General features: G+C 49.5%; 1 long non-coding RNA gene across 1 annotated transcript; it reads right to left on the bottom strand.

The window, feature by feature from the left end:
• Positions 1 to 1,963: 1,963 nt before the first annotated feature.
• On the bottom strand, positions 1,964 to 8,876 carry LOC123383174. Its single transcript, XR_006592632.1, has 4 exons — positions 5,191 to 8,876; positions 4,940 to 5,054; positions 3,991 to 4,107; positions 1,964 to 3,224 (listed from the first exon to the last, which is right to left on the bottom strand). It is a non-coding gene; the product is annotated as an uncharacterized LOC123383174 (long non-coding RNA).
• Positions 8,877 to 16,435: the final 7,559 nt, after the last annotated feature.

Below are 16,435 nucleotides of genomic sequence, written 5' to 3'. Positions count from 1 at the left end.
ACTTCCTCTGAGCTCTACAAAGCAGCAGCTCTTGGCCTTTGCCTCGTACTCTGTTGCTGACAAATAAAAGGAAAATTCGGCAGGATCTAAGCTACTCTAAACAGGATGCGTGGGGGTGAGTATTGCACAGTGGTGTGTGTGGAAGGATGGAGTCATGAGGGGGTCACGCACTCGCCGTGAGGAGGTGGATGTCATTCGGGGGGGGGGGGGTCTCTTCCTGCTTCCTTCAGCTGTCCCCTGCTGTCTGTGACCAACACATCCAAGTTAACACGAAAGTGCGTGGTGAAGAATTTCGGTGTGAAAGCCAATCCACCGAATATAGACACAAATGTTTAGTGTTTGTTTGCTCCAAATGTGCTCGTTTTGCCATCCTTCTTTGCATATTTAAATTTGTATGCCCTCACTCCGGGGCGTGAGAAAGGATCCTTCCAAAGTGAGCTTCCACAGTGAGGCAGTGGGAGAAAGGGCTCAGGAGCTAGAGGCTCGAAGAGGGTTTGTTCTAGACAGGTCCCTGGAGCTCTGTGGAAAGACGCCACACGCCCTCCCTGCGGACCAATACCCGGTCCAGTGGGCGGAGACCAGCCTGGGACAAGCACTCCGAGAGGAACAGGGAGACAGTCGGGACCCCTCCCTGCCTCGGTGTCCTCGCCCGGGAGCCGAGGGGAACCGTTGCGCCTCCCTGGTGGTACCAGTGGGGACGCGGGTGAGGCCGTTCAGGGGAGGAGTTGGGACCACATCAGGCACTCGGTCGGTCTTAGCCACGCTCATTATCATCAGCCATGGCAAGACGATAGCAGGGCCCCCTGGACCTCTTCCCTGATCCTTCACACACTCCTCACGGGGTCGGAAGTCAAGGCTGGCGGAGCATACACAGGACGGGTTCACACGACAGCATGGCGACCAAAGCGAATTCAGAACACCCCACCGCTCCCTGGAGTTCGTCCACGGACACGCACCAAAGGAGTCCCCTTGAACCTCCCTCCCGTGCGACCTCACAGGTGTGTGTCGTCAGCTTCACCAGGTTGATCGTGACGCGTTGCCAGAGGCTCTTTCTGATTCATTTCCACGTCTGGGAGCACAGGGAGTCAGCGCGGGCTCCCAGGGAAAGATACCTACACCTGCTTTCGGAGACAGCATCACACCCAAGTTGCTGTGGGACCTTGGGCAGCACACACAACCTTCCAGTGTCTGAGTCGTCCTTGTGGTTAAAGGGCAGTGCCATAATAAGGAACATATGCAAACGCACGCCTGAGCCATCCCAAAGAAGGAGTTCACACACCCATGTTATGCCCTTTGTTCCCTCTACTCCACTAGCACTGTTTTGGGAACGTCTCAGCTGGCCACAAGTTTATATAACCCCTCATCTGCCAATTCTAATAGAGAACTATGTTTGAGGTGTTACAGAGCACTTAATGTTCACATAAAAGCATCACATTCTGCATTGCAATATGTGAAATAAATCCAATTCTCATCACTAATGATAGTAAAAGGAAACACTCTGAAAAAAAAAGGCTGTTCTGTACCTATAATTGTAAATAGCCTTGTAATCATCGGAGGGGCCAGGTACAGATGATCTCCAAGATAAACAGCATTATTTTTCTAGCTGGTTTTCTCATAATTACCAATTATTGAACTCTGAGTCTAATTTCTAGATTTCACGCCCTCTTTTTCCCTAGTCTTGCCCAACTCATTAATTTTTTTTTAATTTTTTTTTCAACGTTTATTTATTTTTGGGACAGAGAGAGACAGAGCATGAACGGGGTAGGGGCAGAGAGAGAGGGAGACACAGAATCGGAAACAGGCTCCAGGCTCTGAGCCATCAGCCCAGAGCCCGACGCAGGGCTCGAACTCATGGACCGCGAGATCGTGACCTGGCTGAAGTCGGACGCCTAACCGACTGCGCCACCCAGGCGCCCCAACCCAACTCATTAATTGATGCACTCACTCAACGGCTATTAGCATGACTAAATGGCATGTGTGGGTTTGCGCATTTAGGATACGTATGCAATTGTGAGCACGGTGGACTAAAATAGCTCAGCGCATAGAGTCCGCTGGTGAGGAGAGACAAAGCTCTGGTACAACAGTAAGTCCTAGGATTAGGGTAGACACAGAACCCCCTCACAGTCCACAGTGGCTGTTCGCCCAGCCTTGGGGCCCCAGGATTCTTGGAACGAATGATAGACCAGATCCAAAATGGTAGCAAAAGTTAGTAGGGCAAAAAGTGGGAAGACTATTTCCAGGAGAGAGAACAAATATCAGACCTCAGAGCACACAAGAGCATGACGTGTTTATATAAACGCGCAGAGTTAGAAGGCAATGGTGGTGAGACAGAAGGGCGGAGAGGTAAACAAAAGCGTTAGCAGAGGCAAAGGCATGCTAAGAATTCCGGACCTTATCTTCTTGAAAGTAATGGAGAACCATTGACATATGTGTGGGAAAATTATAATGTAGGAGATCGAGGAAACCAGGGAAAGAAGATGCCGTAAGAGAGGGCGGTCAGCATGGCCCAAGGCCACAGAGAGGCCAGGTAAGAGGAGCAGAGCAGTGGCGACGGCGAACAACCCCAGCTGCTGCAAATGAACCCCGGGCCTCAGGAACTTGGCACGACTGAGGTTAGCGTCTCACTCGCACAAAACTCGCACCGGGAGATGATCCCGGTGAGTAGCGGTCTTCCACACGGTCACGCACGAAGCCCCGCGTCTTCCATACTCTGGATCTGCCCTCCTCAGTGTCTCTCCATTCAGCCAGATGGGGGAAATGGATTCCAGGAACTTCCAGACTTGGAAGGGCCCCACATTGCTTCTGCACGTATTCCGTTCGCCAGAGCTCAGTCACATGGACACGTGGAGGTGAGAACATATAGCACAGCTGTACGCTTATGATGAAAAAGGGCACGGATTTGGGGTAACCTGTATAAGTCTCTGCTAGAAGGACTAGAAAACGATCCTTCGGAGGTAGCGGCAGAAGATGGATATTGACTATCAGTTAGCTATTGCTGCCTAACAAACCACCCCAAGACTTCGTGGTTTAAGAAAGCAACTGTTTATTGTCTCTCATGGGTCTGTGGACTGGCCAGGAAGCTCTGTCGACATGGGAAGGGCTCGTGGATATAATTTGGGCTTGCCCATGATCCCGTTATCAGCGCAGGTCGGCTGAGGCTCCACTGCCAAGAACGGCTCAGTCGGGCTCCTCACAGCCTCTCGTTCTCTGACCGTCAGCCTGGGCTTTTCACAAACAAGTGGCAGGATTCGAAGATAGAGAGAGGATGCACACAAGACCCCTTGAGAGTTAGACTTGGAACTGGCACATTCCATCCCATTCTATCGACCAAGGGAAATCACCACACGGCCCAGACTTAACGAGTGGGGACACAGATGAACCTCTCAACAGGAGAACTATCATATCACACCGTATACGGTATAGATACCTTTCTAGGGAGGGCTGGAGAATTGGAGCCATTTTTCATGATCCGTCTCCCCCAGCGACTAGGGCAAGACCATTGCATGTGACATGAGCAGTGGACTCTAAGTAGGAGCCCTAGACTCAGGACTGAAGCCGATCACTGCATGGCTTTGTGGGGAGTTGGGAGAGGAAGGGAAAAGAGAAGAACAGAACTGGGAAGGGAAGAGAAGAACAAAATGAGAGTGGTAGGAGATGCGGCACACTGGAAAACTTGGCAGTTTAGAAGCAGAAAGTTGAACATAAAAAGCAAAAACAGAAGCACCATGGCGACCACCCGACTTAATTTTGGAGTTGAACATAAATAATCCAAACTGTTACTGGCCTGATGAAGGAGAGAGAGGAAGAAGAGAGAACAAATATGTATGCATGCATATATCCAGCAAGGAAGCCCCCTTGGAGCCAGTATTTCTGCATAATCATCAGTAGACAACCAGATGAAAAGAACTTCGGGACTAGTCCAGGCCATTCTCGTGTCAAGGAAGATGTGTTGAGAATTTCTACATGAGTGCTAGAGGTGGTTACTCCTACCCGGTTACACTTGAGGAGTTCCTGTGTTGCCAGGAGCTGTGCTTGGTGCCCGAGCACTTGTTCGGCCCCTGCAGGCGTCCCGGGGGCCCCACTCACTCGTCTGCAGTGACACGGGTGCTAAGGACAGAACGGTGGGTAAGGAGATGAATGAACAAGGTAACCGTGACGATCAGACCTTCCTGGAAAGCCCCACCTGCAGTATTTTAAATCTCCCTCGGGGCCGTTTAAAGTATCCCCCTTTGGACGAATCGGGCTCACTGGGCGCAGGCTCAGTCTTTCTGATTTTGCCCACTCCTTCTCTCTTCCTCAAGCTGTCAGCCAGGCACAGTGGGGTGGGCAGCAGCCCGCATGGCCGTAGAGGCTCAGGTGGCCGTGGGCTTTTCCTATTAGCTGCAACCCTCCTATTCTGGGAGGGGAGGGGTGCTTCTAGCCCTCAGTTCTTGAGGTTCTCTGGCGCTAATCTGCGTGTCTCTGAAGCAACCAACTACCCATCACATGTGAGCCTGCAACCTCTCTTCCTTCTTCCCAGGAGCCTTCAGTGCTACTAAGGGGTGGGGCTACGGGCTTGCTCCCTGCCTGATGAAATCCCTCTTTTTCCCTGGAGGTGCCACCGCACCATGCCCTTCTGTATGCTGTGGGCAGGGCTCTAAGCTCCCAGGGTTCATACTTGATGTGCTGAGAAATTTAGAAATCAGGTGACACCTCTCCCTTCCCCTCCCCACTCCTCCCTCTCCCTCTCCACTCCCCCGTCCCACCTCTGTCAGGCTTTCTGCAAAACTTTGCTTTCAAGCATATCAAGTTGCCAAATAGAAATTGGACTTAGAAATTCAAAAATGAAAAATTGCCTGCTGGTCAGTAGGTGTCTGGGGTTTTGCCGTAGGATCCAAAGCCCGTGTCTCCTCTGCCCATAAAGCCTCTGGGACACAAAAGTCAGTACGATACAACACACCTGGAAGATTTGTTCCCTTTACAGAATCCGTACGTCTGTTCCACACCAGGAGATGTACCAGCGCGCTACTAGTACTGCGATTGTAACGACAGCAAGTGTGTTGAAGCGGCAAATCCTTCTCGGTGGGGAGAGATGGGAGACAAAAAGAATATTATTTGAATGCACGAGCCCTCCAGGACGGTCTTGGGCTCTCCCTGTTAATTTGGCTGTAAAATATTCCCCAATTTCTCAAAGCAGAAAATGCCCCTTACCGTTCATTGATTCATTCACTGAGCACATAGTCAAAGAATGCCTCTTATTCATCAGGCAGTGTAGCAGGAACAGGTTATATGGTGGCAAATAAGGCGGCCATGAAATGTATTGCCCACAAGGGCAGACAAAGAGATACAAATCATTCTGTCAGCATCTTGTTCATAGCTCTGGTAGGGCACTCCGCGTTCGCCGAGCATTTCGTAGAGTCACCAACAGCCCCATGTCACGTGCTGGCAGTGCGTCCTGAAACTCAACGGCGGTGAAGCCCTACCCGTCCTCACGCAAACACTTCCGCATGTTTTTATCATTATCACTTGGAAGTTTTAAGCGCATGGCCAGATGACCCAGGAAACACCCATTCCATCAGGTCAAAGACATGGTCACTGCCTTCACATGGCGGCTAAGGAGGGAACACGTGGCCTACGGCACATTGGCCTGAAAGGCCATCCTTCTCCGTCCAGTGATCTTACAGGTAAACAGCCAGCGGAGCCGACACAGAGAACACACGTGAGTTTTGAAATGTCACCGGCCCTTCTCCCCTCCGGTATCTCCAGACAAAGAAGACTGGGGAAAGAATGTTGTCCGGTTTTTAGATGGAAACCTGGTCGCAAATTTTAGAGTTGTAATCCACAGTACGCCCCTGAGCATTACTGGAAAGGGAGAACCCTTCAGAGTGGTTCTGTCTGCAGCTCCGCTCCTTAGAGGCAGAAAAGGAAAACGAACGATTGTTCCTCTCCCGTGTTCCAAAGAGCTGAATGCTAGCTGACTTCCAGATGAGAAAGCTGCGAGGGGCCTCTTATGTTTAAAGCCTTCCTCGGACCAAACGTTTGAGTATGGTGTTCTTGTAAGAATTTCAACGAACAATTAAATAAGGGGAAAAATAATTTTCTGCAATACCAAAGGTTTCATTTTGGTTTAGCTTTTATTTCTTTTCTTTCTTTTGGTGGAAACAGAGATTTCTCTCTTACAAATCAAATCAGGGCAAAGCCAAATGGTGGCCAAAAGATATGAACAGAGGAGGGGACGCTTGGCAGATGGGTCTGCCCAGACGGAATTCTAAAAACTCTCCGAAGAAACAGGTAGGGAAGGGGGAGAACGCCAAGCTTTGGAAATGAAGACAAACATTTCAATTAACAGGGAGTCTTGGTGTCCTTCATTACACGTGAGAAGACGGTTCTGAAGCACCATTTGAACAGATGTTGTTTAGAGAAGATTCGAGCGAAGGAGGTCGCACTGGGAAGGATTTCTGCCAGGAGCCAGACGATAAGCTTTCATCTGTACGTGGGTGCCTGGGGACACAGAGTACCTAGATGCTGATAAATTGCATTTATGTCTCTCAGCAGGCACAAAACCCTTTACAGAAATGTCACTGATTTTCAGAAAGCACCTGGGAGGGGCCAAGGAAGCACTACTGATCTCGTGTCCCAAGATTCCTCTGGGTAGGGGCATCCCTGAGGTCTCTCACCTTCTTGACTTTCAGAGAAGATGTACCAATCCCAAATACAAGCTGAATGCTTCAAAGAATTTACAAAGAGTCATGGGTGAAGTAAGTGAGAAACAGCTTTTTTTCTCTTCTCTTGGTGGTTTTGTTTTGTTTTAATAAGGCTAAACAATGCAGGCATTTAAAGTATAAATCTTGCGGGGCGCCTGGGTGGCGCAGTCGGTTAAGCGTCCAACTTTAGCCAGGTCACGATCTCGCGGTCCGGGAGTTCGAGCCCCGCGTCAGGCTCTGGGCTGATGGCTCGGAGCCTGGAGCCTGTTTCCGATTCTGTGTCTCCCTCTCTCTCTGCCCCTCCCCCGTTCATGCTCTGTCTCTCTCTGTCCCAAAAATAAATAAAAACGCTGAAAAAAAAAATTTATGTTAAAGTATAAATCTTGGGAGGAATCATGGCCAAGTCAATTTACATCTCTACCGTCTCTAGGTCAGAAAATCAAAAAAGATACAAGATGATTTGTTGACGAAACTGTCAAAATGAATTTTCAAGTTGTGCCTTTTAATCCAAAGATTATGATTGTGTTGCGTGTGGAAGGGGGAGGGGCCCGTGTTTTCTTAATCTAGGTAAATTTTGAAAAACCGATATAGATTAAAAGGGTCTGAGCGTAATTAAATTTATGAATACAGAGCAAAATATGAAGTTTTATTAACTATGGAAGGAATGTGGGTTCTTAGCTGCCCAGCCAGTTCACGACGACAAAGGAGATCAGCTTACAGGGGTTAAATAAACACAATATTTTATATTATAGTTCAAATGAATCCACTTGCAACCAGACTCGGGCTCTGAAATTGGCTTACCAGATTGAAGGTCTCCGGGGACCCTCGGGAGCCCTGCTCTGAGGTGCAGCCACCAAGTCGCAAGAGCCACACAAAGGGCCCAGCCCAGCCCAGCCCGCTCTCAGGACGGTGCTGCGGGCCTTGTAAATCTTGCTTATGTTTTCACATCCCCACATGGTGCCTATTCCACAGTCCTAAACATTCTCGGGCTGGGTTTTGTAACCAGTTTGCTGGTGTGCTAAGCGGTGTAGCAGAAGCAAGGAGTGTGAAACCGTGTTTAGGCAAAAAAGAAAATGCAGAGGAAGTCAACGTTGAGAACAAGGCCTTGTTTGGGGTGGGGGTGGGGGGCAGTCAATGAACTCACAACTGGAGAGGGCGCTGGGATTGGGTTGGCTGACGACACCACTTTCATGAATTCGTTTTCAGAGGTCTAAGCAAATGCACTTGGGGCCAATGTTCCAGGCTGAGACCAGGGGATTCCGCACTGCAGAGGCAGGACAAAAGGCCAGGAGAGGGGCCACTTCTCTGGGTGCAAGGGCTGCTCTGCCAGAGCCCCCAGAACCGGGAAGACAGGCACAGAGTAAAGTCCCCTTATCAAGTGTCCTTTGGGCAGCCAGGAGCTTGGTAATGGGCGCCCACTATGGGTCTGCCGGCAACTCCCACAGATTAATATTTCAGGAGTTAGGAACCCAGCTGAGCGTGAAAAGAGCATCCACTCAGAGTTAGGAATCACGTTTCAAAACTGCAGGGGAAAGAGAGAAAAAAAAGGAAGAGGCTCATTCATCTTGCTAATACCGGACTCTGGAAACCTGAATCAACTCCCGCCACAGGAAAGGACGATGTCGGTCTACGTAGAGGCCAGCGTGTGTGGATCCGCGAGTCTCGTCCTTCCTGAAGAGGCGTCCCTCTGTAGCTTTCCTGTAGCAAACTGGAACGTTGCTTAAACTTCCTTTGGTGAAACAGCGCTTTTCAAGAATGCGTTCCCAAAACCAAAACAAAGACTGGAGACCGCACAGTGTTTTTCTACAGGGACCAGGAGGGACTTTCTTCCCCGTGTCCATGATATACTTGCCCTCTGTTCACAGAGAAGGGCAGACGGCGGTATTTTCTTTGCCTCGCTAGCCTGTTTTGTTTCTTGAGAAGTCCCAGGAAACAGGAGGCCACCCTGTGAGGCTGAGGCCGCGGGGCACAGGGCACTCCGTGTGCCACAGCAATCCCAACATCTTAAGCAAACAGCTGGAGCCTTCTCCCGGTCATCACAACCCAGGCGGGCTGGCTACCCCGGCCTCCCCAAAACTGATCCCCAGGCTTCTCCCCACTCCACGCTTCGCCCTCCCGTCCCCGGCTCCCACCAGGACCCCACTGGGTCCAGGCCGCTCTGGGCTCCCACCAGACCCCCAGTTCCCACCCAGATTCAGCCCGCCCTGGACCCCCACCCACACTTCTCTCCATCGTCAGCTCCCCACCTCAGGTGTCTGCTTCCCTCACCCCACCTCTGGCTCCCCCCCATCCTACAGCCTGATCCCCACCGCTGCAGGATGACCCTTTCTGGCCCCCTCCCTGCCCCACACCTGGCTCCCTCTATCCCTAAGCTCCCTTCCCCCGCTCAGGCCTCCCACCGGGGCTCTGGCTTCTGACACCCCAGTACCCCTGTCCCCCCCCCTAACACCCCGGCCTGCCTCCCTGGGCTCCTGCCCCTCACCCCTCATCTGCCCCCTCCCCTGCAGGCTCCTCTCCTCCTCCTCCCGCCCTTCCTCCCTCCCTGGAGCGTTCCCTGCCTGCCTATCATCTTGCTCTAATTGTTTCCAGATTCGTGTGGGAGGTCAGGGCCCGGGAGTGCTGCTTCATGCCAAGTTTATAAACAGAGCAGTGTTTCCAGATGGCCGCTGGCTCCAGCCTGGCGAGCAGGTTGATTGGGACCAGAATAACAACAGGTGGAGAGCAGACAATGAATTCCTTGACACTTATTTACTCCCTTAACTTTTTCTTCCTCTTGCAGCCCTCAACTCCATCTGCCATAGTCACCTCCGACAGATTTCCAAAACGTTCAAATGAACAAGGAGGGAGGCAGTGGAATGCAAAAGAAAACAAGTTATTTCCCTAATGAGGGTGGTGAGTTGGATGTGGAAAGCAGCGGGAGGGGGTGGGGGTGGGGGGGCTGTGAAAATCAGAGACGCAGAGGCACGGAGAAAGGGACGCGTACCACCACGGACACCCCCAGCCAGAAGCCAGAGCCGGACCACGACCCACGTGGAAAAGGACGACAGCAAGGACTCAGTCGCTTGTCGGCGGGTCCAGCCCACATACTGCCAACATGGCTGCCTAGAGCATTGTGGTCCGGGCCCGGTGGGGGAAACCTAACACACTCCCGACTCCCCAGTCTGGGCCCCTGCCCCACTCCTCAGGCTCCCGCCTCTGAGCCGCCCCTGCGCACCGAGGGTTCCCACACAGACCTCCTGACCATGTTCTGGCTGTTAGCAGACGGTAGCCAGGAGTCAGTGGTGCAATTCTTCTGGAGCAAGTGTTCTGGGAAATGCCTCATGATTCTCTGAGGGAGGATTGACCAATGTGCTCAAAGCCCATTAAGATACCCAAGCGACTCAAATAGAAGGCAATCGGCTAGAGTTTGGACTGACTCTCTGAATCGGTGAAAATGCACAAAGGGGTCTCCTGTGGAAGACCTTTCTACCACAAAATAATCTTCAGCTCACAACGGAGCGGGCTGGGAGGTGGCCTGGGGAAGGAGAGCCACACTGGGCCAACTGTTTTATGAAGTGAAATGAAGGGTTTTAGTAAACAGCAGAGGCACCAGATGCCTCTAGTTAAACATGGAATTGTACCAGCAAGTTCTGCAGTGATTGAGAAAGCTTGCAACAGATTTATACGCGAGGGAATAAATTACAAGTTACACTGTCCGGCGAGCTTCACAGAGGCCCCACCGCCAGGGCTCCACACAGAAGAGCCCCTCACAGAGAGACAGAGGCACACGCGACCACGCCAGCTGGACGTGGGATCGCCAGTTGGCCCTGACGGGGCAGAACTGTCTCGAGAGGAAGAGGAAGGAGCAGGCGCGCTTCCAGCTATAAACCAGGCTGGCTCCGTGGCGGAAGGATGACGCTCACAGGTTTGAAGCCCTGACCTACAAAAGGACTGGCAAAGGAGACGCCTGTGAAAATAAAGCACATAAATATCAAAAGTACATTCTTAAGTGTCTCTGAGCTAAGACTAGATTATCTCTCTGAGTCCTTTGAATCTGAGTTTCTCCTTATAAAATGTAACCTGACACGCTGGCTTTGAAGACTGGGGATCTGGGACCAGGGCTGTGCAATTTATCTGAGCTGACAGAGATGTTAGTGCCCAGGCGCCGGCCCCGTCCTCCTGTCCGTCCGTCCCATCCCAGGTCCTGACTTACTGACCTACAGGAAAGCCAGCACAGCACTGTAATTTGAAATATATGGTCGCACTAGTTTTGTTGCCTCTCGGCAAGATAGATACAGAGATACAGGGACTCTAAAGCGCCCACCGAAAAGGCCGGACTTGGCCAACTTAGCCTTCGTGTAGAAAGAACACCAGTTTCCTCGTCTTTAATTACCTTCGCCGGGTTTTCTCTACACGGCAAGCCCTCGGAGGTTTTTATCTGCAAAGCTCCAAACATCATATAAGGAATTCTTAAGAAAACAAGACCTGCCTTAAACTAAAGAACAACAAAACGAATTCGAGGGAATCAACTCATGACTGGGGGAATGAATAGAGCCAAGGGGGAAGGGGGGTGGGCAGGGGGAGGGGGAGCCAGGAGCTGAGGAGCCAAGAGCTCAAGAATCGGCTCGCATTCCAGCCCCATAAAGTCACTCAGTGAAGTCAGCTCCCCTTTAGAGGATGTTTACCCCTAGAGGAGCATCTGTGGAAGACGCTGGACGTTTCCTGGAGAGATAGCATTGCTGGCGACAGGTGCCCTCTGCATAAATATTGCAGATCCCACCGTATTGAGAAATATCAGAAGGAACGGTATTTGTCATAACTAATGAATCCTGGCACGTAATCACCCATGCGCTAGGGAACAAGTTCTACCCAACAAAAATGAATGCCAACAGCTGAAGCGAATTCTGCCCGCCATCACTCCCGTTCATTTGAGTACCTAGTAAGATTACCCTGTGGCTTGAGGCAGCCAAGGCAGAATTCTCTACCATGACCACCCTTGTTATACCGAAGAACTTTTTTCCACTTGTACTCTACGACTGGGCAAGAAATGTTGTTCCCAACCACAAAGCCCTGAGACACACCATTGTGGCATGCGCTGAATTTACCAGAACAGGGACACACAATTTGTTCCTACAAATTGCACATACCAGGTTAAACTGAAAGCTGCTTTTATAGCTTAGATACTCAACACTCTTCTCTAGATGCTTAGTGGAGAGTGGGATTTGTTTTGGCTCTCCCTGTCTACACAATTACAAATACGTGGCAGAAAATAAAAATTAAAAAAAAAAAAAAAGAGCTACTGATAACATTCAGAAAGTTAAAACATTCTCCGTGGCAGGCATTTCTTAATTTCACTGATAAACGAAAACGGTTTGTATTTATAATTTCACTGGTAAGTGAAAACAATTCATATATCAGATCACGTGGGAGGACTGGCTTTCGCATGTGCCACCTTGGTGTTGAATTTCATTCGAAGGCCGAAATGCAAAGCCTAAAACAGAGGGAGAGAAACATTTTCTTCAGACAACTTTATTTTTCAAATTGCAATTTATTGCACCTTTTCAAACGTAGACCAAAATATTTCAGCAAACGCAATGTGTTTGTTATTTTTATATACTGGTGGTGTTCTTAGGCAGAATAATGAGGCCGTAAAGTAGGTATGCCGAGGTCTGAGAGTACGGAGTGGCTTTAAATCATGGGTGTTTACTACACTGCTATCCTACAGAGCATGCTTAAATACTTCCTGAAACGAAACTTATTTAGAAGTTAGCTACACTGCTCTTGTAGTTCACCAGCCAAGCTACCCTTTATGTAACGCTTAAAACACTTCCAACCAGAATTAAGGGTTTTTTTCCCCCCTTATACTTGGCAAGCAACTGAAAAGGCTAGTGTGGAGGAGGTAAGAAATGCCATTTCCAAATCCCAAAAGCCAAGTAAGCTGTCCATGGTGACTTAACCCAAATCCCCTCACAATGGAGTATTTGTTAGTGCCAAGTTTAGACTTCAAGGATGCAAAGTCAGAGATTTCAAAGTGTGGATGATAAGCACATCCTTCCCGTGACTTTTTTCCTAAGACTTAACCCCTCCAAGCTGTCCTTCCCCGTGCTTTGCCAAAGCCCATCCCCATTTATGCAATGTTCTCTCAGACAGAAGTCATCGCCTGCCGCACCCAGCGCTGGCCGCATCTCTCTACGGGGCTGCATCAAGCCCGTACCAAACCCTGCCCAAAATGCTGGCAAAGCAATTGCAGCCAGAGGCAGAAAGCAGGAGGCATCAGTAAAACCAGGTTTGTCTTATGTGCTTTTTTCCTTTAACTCGGGGAGACAGTCAGCAGAAGATTAGACAATTTCTCTCCAAATTCCGTCCTAATCCCATTAGGTCCTCCAATTAGCACCAGTCTGCATTCCCTAGGTAAGGACAGAAAGCAATTAGAGGCCTCGCGCTGTGCCTAAGAAACTGGCAAAGCTCATCAAACTGATACTTCCCAAAGCAGCCGGGTTGCAGGAACACCCAGACAAACTCGACGGGGGGGATGCCCGGCAGCCCGTCCGCCCCTGTGGCCTCGCCTCTTTGTGACTTACTCTTACTCAAATTAGAATTTCGGGTGTTTTCTTGCCTGGTAGAGTGGTTTTCGGCTTTCACCTCCAAGTATCCTTCCAGGGCAGCACGGGTAAATTTGAATCGTGTTTCTAAGCCTTACCAGGGGCAATGAAAATGGAATCGCGATCTGAGGCAAGCTTCGTGAACCACACGTCATTTTCAACTTGTCCCCAAGAAGGCTGGTAAGTTGAGACAAGGACTTCAGTAAAATCCTTTCCTTCTTTCTTTTTCAAAAGTGTATTTATGGGGCGCCTGGGTGGCTCCATTGGTTAAGCGTCTGACTTTGGCTCAGGTCATGATCTCACCGTTTGTGGGTTTGAGCCCCGTGTCAGTCTCTGTGCTGATAGCTCGGAGCCTGGAGCTTGCTTCGGATTCTGTGTCTCCCTCTCTCTTTGCCTCTCCCCCACTTGCACTCTGCCTCTCTCTCAAAAATGAAATAAAAACATTAAAAAAAATTTTTTAATTGTATTTTATTTATTTTGAGCACACGAGTGGGAGAGGGGCAGAGAGAGAAGGAGAGAGAGAGAATCCGAAGCAGGTTCTGCACACCCAGCACACAGCCCGATGCCGGGCTTGAACCCATGAACCGTGAGAACCCATGAACCTGAGCCAAAGTCAACAGCAGGATGCTTCACCAACTGAGCCACCCGGGTGCCCCTGAAATCCTTTCTGACAGTAACTACAAATAATCCCAGAGCAATCCAAACGTATCTGAATAGGCACCATAAATTGGTAACCAGTATGTTCATACTTCTAATTCAGCAATTTTGAGCTACACTTTTTCACGTTATTCAGTTATGCTGCTTTTGAAGCAACTGTTGTGCGTTTAAAGCTGCGGCCAAGGAAATGGCTGTGACATCACGCGTTTGCTGATAAACCAAACTTCACTCTCAGCGATATGTCTGGTGTATGATATCCACATGACTCAGTTTAAAATTTCTAAAAGGTTACACTAAAAGGTTAGTGTAAGGCCTCTATTGGTAGAAGAGTCCTATCCAAGGATTTGGCCGGACACCAAATCTCATCTGCTGGTGGGGGCGGGGAGGGGGAGGAGGTATGGGGGGCGGGGCTTGCGTCTTTACCGTGCGGGCAAAGCAGACGGGTTCCTGGTGCCCAAGGCCCTCGACCCTACGCTGAAGGAGCAACACCCAGACACAGCTGAGCTGACCTGGGCTTTTTGCTGTCTCCGATTCAAATTCTTTGCCCAGCACTGTTAGAGCTGTAGCCATTTAATGAAATTAGGCAAAAAGGTCTCAGAACGTATTATGAGTCTTGGATAAAAAAATCTGTTGAGTACCATTTTGTTTTACCGTGCTGTATCTTTACAGCAATAAAACCAGAACTCCCGAAATCTGAAATGAAGATTCTTATTCTATAGAATTTCAAGAGAATGGCCCGAGTCAGCAGGGGGTAATAATAACCTGAGCTGGGATCTGGAGATAAGCCACGAATTTCAAAAACGAAAATTAATTCCATCGCAAAGCAAAGGGGAATAACCCAACTCAAAATGTTTAGATGATATAATGTAAGATATTACGTGGAAGAAAAAGATTTCCCTTTGTATTTTTAAAGAATTTTTATTTTTATTCAACATCATGGGGTTTCTATAACTTGTGAATGTTTCCAAAAGTAGAGATTTGTTTTAGTTGTGGGGATGCATTGTTTTCAATGTCACAGTCACAGTGATGTATTCAAACGGCCCCATAGTTGCTTCCTCTGGAAGCCAGTGATGACCTTCCTGGTGTTACAGTCATCTCCAAATTCCCAACGTCCATCACAGATCCAGGGCACCGGCCTCAGCCAAGCGTCGAGCAGGCCGCCATTGTTCTGAAATGCCAAAAAGTTTTCCACATCTGATTTACTTAAACCTCTTTCCAGGGCATCGTTCCCTCTAAAAGATAAATAAGTGAATTGTAAATAATAGAATTGAAATTTGTCATAACACTGAAATGAATTCTCGCTACAATTGAACAAAGTTATTTTATTTGGAAAAGACTGAAAGTTACTGGTGTACCACTTGCTTCTGATAAAGATTCTTAAATATCCAAAAGGATTTGGAATGTAGTACTTAGCAGCCATAACTTATTCCCAACAAAAGTGATCTTTGGCCAAGGACCAACTAAAAGTTATGTAACCCAAATTACATTCATGACAATTGAGAAGGGTCTGCTTTCCTAAAACTCAAATGTCCTCAAGCAGATTTCCTAATAGCTACCTGATGGTACATTATTCTGGAAAACACCGAGAAAGAAAGGGACAAGGAGACAAAGAGGGGGCGGGGGTGGGCAGACGGAGGCCGGGAGGGAGAGAAGAGGGAAGAGGGACAACGCAAAGGCTTTCTTGGTTTTGAGAAAGCCGGCCCTGATCAAGGGTTGAATCCGTTTCAGGGAATCAAGTCGTTTAAAGCGGGTGTACTAACTATCCCAGAGCAGCCCAACCCGTGTTTTCTCTCTGGGAAGTCACACGGTCACACATGCCGTGATGAGGCAACACGAGGACGTAGTGTTTCTCTGAGAGAAGCAAGGAAGACAAAGACTGGGTTCTCTGCTGGGCAACCTCACAGGGGACAGCGGGGTCCCGCCCCAGGAGCTAAATGCTCCCGAAGTAACTTGCAAAACTACCCTTGAACTTCATACAGAGCTTCGTCATTGTCCGCGGAGACCTGCGAGCCCTTTGAGGGCCCGAGCGAGGCCCCACGGTTGGGTGCTTGGCACCCAGGACACCCGGTAAACCGCAGGAGGCAGTCGGTAAAGGCTGCAGAGAGGCCGAAAGGAAGGCTCCCTCCTCCTCAGCCAAACGTGGGTTGGGACTCTTGTTCAGCTGAGTCCTTGGGCCTGACAGCCAGTTTCCTCTTCTGGGAAATAAAGAGGACACCCCCCCCCACCCCCAGCAGGGAGGTTGTGAGGAGTGGAGACAGTGTGATGCCCAGGGAGCTGCTGGCACAAGCTGGCTCTGAGCAGGTGCCCGGTCCCAATAGCCCCTGGCTCTACCCCGGCCCCTGAGGGCAGCCCCGGCCCCCGACCTACTCTCCTGGGATTTATCACCAAATGGACAGAAGTTAGTTTTCTGTCAGAAAAACCAAATAGGTGTGCACAGGAGTTTGAATGTATCTATTGCATTCATTTAAATGGATTTTCAAGAAGGTGAAATGTCTTTAAGTATGTAAACCTCCA

Source organism: Felis catus, chromosome F2 (genome assembly GCF_018350175.1).
Source record: "Felis catus isolate Fca126 chromosome F2, F.catus_Fca126_mat1.0, whole genome shotgun sequence".
In the NCBI taxonomy this organism is placed as follows: Eukaryota; Metazoa; Chordata; class Mammalia; order Carnivora; family Felidae; genus Felis; species Felis catus.
Note: the sequence above shows the minus strand (reverse complement) of the source record. Positions and strands in the feature narration are given on the sequence as shown.